We start from the raw sequence: 9,051 nt of genomic DNA, 5'->3' as shown, positions 1-9,051 counted from the left end.
TTATTTAATGATTTGAAGTTTCACACAGGCATTTGATAAATTCTTTAATTGCAATAACGCATAAAGACTTTTAAGTGATCAAGGGGTCTGTCATTTACAAAATAAAGGATCTAATATTTATTGACTCCTTTTATTTAATGATTTGAAGTTTCACACAGGCATTTGATAAATTATTTAATTAAAATAACGTATAGAGACTTTTAAGTGATCAAGGGGTCTGTCATTTACAAAATAAAGGATCTAATATTTATTGACTCCTTTTATTTAATGATTTGAAGTTTCACACAGGCATTTGATAAATTATTTAATTAAAATAACGTATAGAGACTTTTAAGTGATCAAGGGGTCTGTCATTTACAAAATAAAGGATCTAATATTTATTGACTTTTTTATTTAATGGTTTGGAGTTTCACACAGGCATTTGATAAATTCTTTGATTGCAATAACCCAGAAAGACTTTTAAGTGATCAAGGGGTCTGTCATTTACAAAATAAAGGATCTAATATTTATTGACTTTTTTTATTTAATGATTTGAAGTTTCACACAGGTATTTGATAAATTCTTTAATTGCAATAACGCATAGAGACTTTTAAGTGATCAAGGGGTCTGTGATTTACAAAATAAAGGATCTAATATTTATTGACTTTTTTTTATTTAATGATTTGAAGTTTCACACAGGCATTTGATAAATTCTTTAATTGCAATAACGCATAGAGACTTTTAAGTGATCAAGGGGTCTGTCATTTACAAAATAAAGGATCTAATATTTATTGACTTTTTTTTATTTAATGATTTGAAGTTTCACACAGGCATTTGATAAATTCTTTAATTGCAATAACCCAGAAAGACTTTTAAGTGATCAAGGGGTCTGTCATTTACAAAATAAAGGATCTAATATTTATTGACTTTTTTATTTAATGGTTTGGAGTTTCACACAGGCATTTGATAAATTCTTTGATTGCAATAACCCAGAAAGACTTTTAAGTGATCAAGGGGTCTGTCATTTACAAAATAAAGGATCTAATATTTATTGACTTTTTTTATTTAATGATTTGAAGTTTCACACAGGTATTTGATAAATTCTTTAATTGCAATAACGCATAGAGACTTTTAAGTGATCAAGGGGTCTGTGATTTACAAAATAAAGGATCTAATATTTATTGACTTTTTTTTATTTAATGATTTGAAGTTTCACACAGGCATTTGATAAATTCTTTAATTGCAATAACGCATAGAGACTTTTAAGTGATCAAGGGGTCTGTCATTTACAAAATAAAGGATCTAATATTTATTGACTTTTTTTTATTTAATGATTTGAAGTTTCACACAGGCATTTGATAAATTCTTTGATTGCAATAACCCAGAAAGACTTTTAAGTGATCAAGGGGTCTGTCATTTACAAAATAAAGGATCCAATATTTATTGACTTTTTTTATTTAATGATTTGAAGTTTCACACAGGCATTTGATAAATTATTTAATTAAAATAACGTATAGAGACTTTTAAGTGATCAAGGGGTCTGTCATTTACAAAATAAAGGATCTAATATTTATTGACTCTTTTTATTTAATGATTTGAAGTTTCACACAGGCATTTGATAAATTATTTAATTAAAATAACGTATAGAGACTTTTAAGTGATCAAGGGGTCTGTCATTTACAAAATAAAGGATCTAATATTTATAGACTTTTTTTATTTAATGATTTGAAGTTTCACACAGGCATTTGATAAATTCTTTAATTAAAATAACGCATAGAGACTTTTAAGTGATCAAGGGGTCTGTCATTTACAAAATAAAGGATCTAATATTTATTGCCTTTTTTTTTAATTAATGATTTGAAGTTTCACACGGGCATTTGATAAATTCTTTAATTGCAATAACGCATAAAGACTTTTAAGTGATCAAGGGGTCTGTCATTTACAAAATAAAGGATCTAATATTTATTGACTTCTTTTATTTAATGATTTGAAGTTTCACACAGGCATTTGATAAATTCTTTAATTAAAATAACGCATAGACACTTTTAAGTGATCAAGGGGTCTGTCATTTACAAAATAAAGGATCTAATATTTATTGACTTTTTTTTAATTAATGATTTGAAGTTTCACACAGGCATTTGATAAATTCTTTAATTGCAATAACGCATAAAGACTTTTAAGTGATCAAGGGGTCTGTCATTTACAAAATAAAGGATCTAATATTTATTGACTTTTTTTATTTAATGATTTGAAGTTTCACACAGGCATTTGATAAATTCTTTAATTGCAATAACGTATAGAGACTTTTAAGTGATCAAGGGGTCTGTCATTTACAAAATAAAGGATCTAATATTTATTGACTTTTTTTATTTAATGATTTGAAGTTTCACACAGGCATTTGATAAATTCTTTGATTGCAATAACCTAGAAAGACTTTTAAGTGATCAAGGGGTCTGTCATTTACAAAATAAAGGATCTAATATTTATTGACTTTTTTATTTAATGGTTTGGAGTTTCACACAGGCATTTGATAAATTCTTTGATTGCAATAACCCAGAAAGACTTTTAAGTGATCAAAGGGTCTGTCATTTACAAAATAAAGGATCTAATATTTATTGACTTTTTTTATTTAATGATTTGAAGTTTCACACAGGCATTTGATAAATTCTTTGATTGCAATAACCCAGAAAGACTTTTAAGTGATCACAGGGTCTGTCATTTACAAAATAAAGGATCTAATATTTATTAACTTTTTTTATTTAATGGTTTGGAGTTTCACACAGGCATTTGATAAATTCTGTGATTGCAATAACCCAGAAAGACTTTTAAGTGATCAAGGGGTCTGTCATTTACAAAATAAAGGATATAATATTTATTGACTTTTTTTATTTAATGATTTGAAGTTTCACACAGGTATTTGATAAATTCTTTAGTTGCAATAACCCAGAAAAACTTTTAAGTGATCAAGGGGTCTGTCATTTACAAAATAAAGGATCTAATATTTATTGACTTTTTTCATTTAATGATTTGAAGTTTCACACAGGTATTTGATAAATTCTTTAATTGTAATAACGCATAGAGACTTTTAAGTGATCAAGGGGTCTGTGATTTACAAAATAAAGGATATAATATTTATTGACTTTTTTTATTTAATGATTTGAAGTTTCACACAGGCATTTGATAAATTCTTTGATTGCAATAACCCAGAAAGACTTTTAAGTGATCAAAGGGTCTGTCATTTACAAAATAAAGGATCTAATATTTATTAACTTTTTTTATTTAATGGTTTGGAGTTTCACACAGGCATTTGATAAATTCTCTGATTGCAATAACCCAGAAAGACTTTTAAGTGATCAAGGGGTCTGTCATTTACAAAATAAAGGATCTAATATTTATTGACTCCTTTTATTTAATGATTTGAAGTTTCACACAGGCATTTGATAAATTATTTAATTAAAATAACGTATAGAGACTTTTAAGTGATCAAGGGGTCTGTCATTTACAAAATAAAGGATCTAATATTTATTGACTTTTTTTATTTAATGATTTGAAGTTTCACACAGGCATTTGATAAATTCTTTGATTGCAATAACCCAGAAAGACTTTTAAGTGATCAAGGGGTCTGTCATTTACAAAATAAAGGATCCAATATTTATTGACTTTTTTTATTTAATGATTTGAAGTTTCACACAGGCATTTGATAAATTCTTTAATTGCAATAACGCATAAAGACTTTTAAGTGATCAAGGGGTCTGTCATTTACAAAATAAAGGATCTAATATTTATTGACTTTTTTTATTTAATGATTTGAAGTTTCACACAGGCATTTGATAAATTCTTTGATTGCAATAACCCAGAAAGACTTTTAAGTGATCAAAGGGTCTGTCATTTACAAAATAAAGGATCTAATATTTATTAACTTTTTTTATTTAATGGTTTGGAGTTTCACACAGGCATTTGATAAATTCTCTGATTGCAATAACCCAGAAAGACTTTTAAGTGATCAAGGGGTCTGTCATTTACAAAATAAAGGATCTAATATTTATTGACTTTTTTCATTTAATGATTTGAAGTTTCACACAGGTATTTGATAAATTCTTTAATTGCAATAACGCATAGAGACTTTTAAGTGATCAAGGGGTCTGTGATTTACAAAATAAAGCATCTAATATTTATTGACTTTTTTTTATTTAATGATTTGAAGTTTCACACAGGCATTTGATAAATTCTTTAATTAAAATAACGCATAGAGACTTTTAAGTGATCAAGGGGTCTGTCATTTACAAAATAAAGGATCTAATATTTATTGACTTCTTTTATTTAATGATTTGAAGTTTCACACAGGCATTTGATAAATTCTTTGACTGCAATAACCCAGAAAGACTTTTAAGTGATCAAGGGGTCTGTCATTTACAAAATAAAGTATCCAATATTTATTGACTTTTTTTATTTAATGATTTGAAGTTTCACACAGGCATTTGATAAATTCTTTAATTAAAATAACGCATAGAGACTTTTAAGTGATCAAGGGGTCTGTCATTTACAAAATAAAGGATCTAATATTTATTGACTTTTTTTTATTAATGATTTGAAGTTTCACACAGGCATTTGATAAATTCTTTGATTGCAATAACCCAGAAAGACTTTTAAGTGATCAAGGGGTCTGTCATTTACAAAATAAAGGATCTAATATTTTTTGACTTTTTTTTATTTAATGATTTGAAGTTTCACACAGGCATTTGATAAATTCTTTAATTGCAATAACCCAGAAAGACTTTTAAGTGATCAAGGGGTCTGTCATTTACAAAATAAAGGATCTAATATTTGTTGACTTTTTTATTTAATGGTTTGGAGTTTCACACAGGCATTTGATAAATTCTTTGATTGCAATAACCCAGAAAGAATTTTAAGTGATCAAAGGGTCTGTCATTTACAAAATAAAGGATCTAATATTTATTGACTTTTTTATTTAATGGTTTGCAGTTTCACACAGGCATTTGATAAATTCTTTGATTGCAATAACCCAGAAAGACTTTTAAGTGATCAAGGGGTCTGTCATTTACAAAATAAAGGATCTAATATTTATTGACTTCTTTTATTTAATGGTTTGGAGTTTCACACAGGCATTTGATAAATTCTTTAATTGCAATAACGCATAGAGACTTTTAAGTGATCAAGGGGTCTGTCATTTACAAAATAAAGGATCCAATATTTATTGACTCTTTTTACTTAATGATTTGAAGTTTCACACAGGCATTTGATAAATTATTTAATTAAAATAACGTATAGAGACTTTTAAGTGATCAAGGGGTCTGTCATTTACAAAATAAAAGATCTAATATTTATTGACTTTTTTTTAATTAATGATTTGAAGTTTCACACAGGCATTTGATAAATTCTTTGATTGCAATAACCCAGAAAGACTTTTAAGTGATCAAGGGGTCTGTCATTTACAAAATAAAGGATTCAATATTTATTGACTTTTTTTTATTTAATGATTTGAAGTTTCACACAGGCATTTGATAAATTCTTTAATTGCAATAACGCATAAAGACTTTTAAGTGATCAAGGGGTCTGTCATTTACAAAATAAAGGATCTAATATTTATTGACTCCTTTTATTTAATGATTTAAAGTTTCACACAGGCATTTGATAAATTCTTTGATTGCAATAACCCAGAAAGACTTTTAAGTGATCAAGGGGTCTGTCATTTACAAAATAAAGGATCTAATATTTATTGACTTTTTTATTTAATGGTTTGGAGTTTCACACAGGCATTTGATAAATTCTTTGATTGCAATAACCCAGAAAGACTTTTAAGTGATCAAGGGGTCTGTCGTTCACAAAATAAAGGATCTAATATTTATTGACTTCTTTTATTTAATGATTTGAAGTTTCACACAGGCATTTGATAAATTCTTTAATTAAAATAACGCATAGAGACTTTTAAGTGATCAAGGGGTCTGTCATTTACAAAATAAAGGATCTAATATTTATTGACTTTTTTTTTAATTAATGATTTGAAGTTTCACACAGGCATTTGATAAATTCTTTGATTGCAATAACCCAGAAAGACTTTTAAGTGATCAAGGGGTCTGTCATTTACAAAATAAAGGATCTAATATTTATTGACTTCTTTTATTTAATGATTTGAAGTTTCACACAGGCATTTGATAAATTCTTTGATTGCAATAACCCAGAAAGACTTTTAAGTGATCAAGGGGTCTGTCATTTACAAAATAAAGGATCCAATATTTATTGACTTTTTTTATTTAATGATTTGAAGTTTCACACAGGCATTTGATAAATTCTTTAATTAAAATAACGCATAGAGACTTTTAAGTGATCAAGGGGTCTGTCATTTACAAAATAAAGGATCTAATATTTATTGACTTTTTTTTTAATTAATGATTTGAAGTTTCACACAGGCATTTGATAAATTCTTTGATTGCAATAACCCAGAAAGACTTTTAAGTGATCAAGGGGTCTGTCATTTACAAAATAAAGGATCCAATATTTATTGACTTTTTTTATTTAATGATTTGAAGTTTCACACAGGCATTTGATAAATTCTTTAATTGCAATAACGCATAAAGACTTTTAAGCGATCAAGGGGTCTGTCATTTACAAAATAAAGGATCCAATATTTATTGACTTTTTTTATTTAATGATTTGAAGTTTCACACAGGCATTTGATAAATTCTTTAATTAAAATAACGCATAGAGACTTTTAAGTGATCAAGGGGTCTGTCATTTACAAAATAAAGGATCTAATATTTATTGACTTTTTTTTAATTAATGATTTGAAGTTTCACACAGGCATTTGATAAATTCTTTGATTGCAATAACCCAGAAAGACTTTTAAGTGATCAAGGGGTCTGTCATTTACAAAATAAAGGATCCAATATTTATTGACTTTTTTTATTTAATGATTTGAAGTTTCACACAGGCATTTGATAAATTCTTTAATTGCAATAACGCATAAAGACTTTTAAGTGATCAAGGGGTCTGTCATTTACAAAATAAAGGATCTAATATTTATTGACTCCTTTTATTTAATGATTTGAAGTTTCACACAGGCATTTGATAAATTATTTAATTAAAATAACGTATAGAGACTTTTAAGTGATCAAGGGGTCTGTCATTTACAAAATAAAGGATCTAATATTTATTGACTTTTTTTATTTAATGATTTGAAGTTTCACACAGGCATTTGATAAATTCTTTGATTGCAATAACCCAGAAAGACTTTTAAGTGATCAAGGGGTCTGTCATTTACAAAATAAAGGATCTAATATTTATTGACTTTTTTATTTAATGGTTTGGAGTTTCACACAGGCATTTGATAAATTCTTTGATTGCAATAACCCAGAAAGACTTTTAAGTGATCAAGGGGTCTGTCATTTACAAAATAAAGGATCTAATATTTATTGACTTTTTTTATTTAATGATTTGAAGTTTCACACAGGCATTTGATAAATTCTTTGATTGCAATAACCCAGAAAGACTTTTAAGTGATCAAAGGGTCTGTCATTTACAAAATAAAGGATCTAATATTTATTAACTTTTTTTATTTAATGGTTTGGAGTTTCACACAGGCATTTGATAAATTCTCTGATTGCAATAACCCAGAAAGACTTTTAAGTGATCAAGGGGTCTGTCATTTACAAAATAAAGGATCTAATATTTATTGACTTTTTTTATTTAATGATTTGAAGTTTCACACAGGTATTTGATAAATTCTTTAATTGCAATAACCCAGAAAAACTTTTAAGTGATCAAGGGGTCTGTCATTTACAAAATAAAGGATCTAATATTTATTGACTTTTTTCATTTAATGATTTGAAGTTTCACACAGGTATTTGATAAATTCTTTAATTGCAATAACGCATAGAGACTTTTAAGTGATCAAGGGGTCTGTGATTTACAAAATAAAGGATATAATATTTATTGACTTTTTTTATTTAATGATTTGAAGTTTCACACAGGCATTTGATAAATTCTTTGATTGCAATAACCCAGAAAGACTTTTAAGTGATCAAGGGGTCTGTCATTTACAAAATAAAGGATCTAATATTTATTGACTCCTTTTATTTAATGATTTGAAGTTTCACACAGGCATTTGATAAATTATTTAATTAAAATAACGTATAGAGACTTTTAAGTGATCAAGGGGTCTGTCATTTACAAAATAAAGGATCTAATATTTATTGACTTTTTTTATTTAATGATTTGAAGTTTCACACAGGCATTTGATAAATTCTTTGATTGCAATAACCCAGAAAGACTTTTAAGTGATCAAGGGGTCTGTCATTTACAAAATAAAGGATCCAATATTTATTGACTTTTTTTATTTAATGATTTGAAGTTTCACACAGGCATTTGATAAATTCTTTAATTGCAATAACGCATAAAGACTTTTAAGTGATCAAGGGGTCTGTCATTTACAAAATAAAGGATCTAATATTTATTGACTTTTTTTATTTAATGATTTGAAGTTTCACACAGGCATTTGATAAATTCTTTGATTGCAATAACCCAGAAAGACTTTTAAGTGATCAAAGGGTCTGTCATTTACAAAATAAAGGATCTAATATTTATTAACTTTTTTTATTTAATGGTTTGGAGTTTCACACAGGCATTTGATAAATTCTCTGATTGCAATAACCCAGAAAGACTTTTAAGTGATCAAGGGGTCTGTCATTTACAAAATAAAGGATATAATATTTATTGACTTTTTTTATTTAATGATTTGAAGTTTCACACAGGTATTTGATAAATTCTTTAATTGCAATAACCCAGAAAAACTTTTAAGTGATCAAGGGGTCTGTCATTTACAAAATAAAGGATCTAATATTTATTGACTTTTTTCATTTAATGATTTGAAGTTTCACACAGGTATTTGATAAATTCTTTAATTGCAATAACGCATAGAGACTTTTAAGTGATCAAGGGGTCTGTGATTTACAAAATAAAGCATCTAATATTTATTGACTTTTTTTTATTTAATGATTTGAAGTTTCACACAGGCATTTGATAAATTCTTTAATTAAAATAACGCATAGAGACTTT

This window comes from Phlebotomus papatasi, unplaced genomic scaffold (genome assembly GCF_024763615.1).
Source record: "Phlebotomus papatasi isolate M1 unplaced genomic scaffold, Ppap_2.1 HiC_scaffold_52, whole genome shotgun sequence".
Lineage (NCBI taxonomy): Eukaryota > Metazoa > Arthropoda > Insecta > Diptera > Psychodidae > Phlebotomus > Phlebotomus papatasi.
This window is presented reverse-complemented; position numbering follows the sequence as displayed.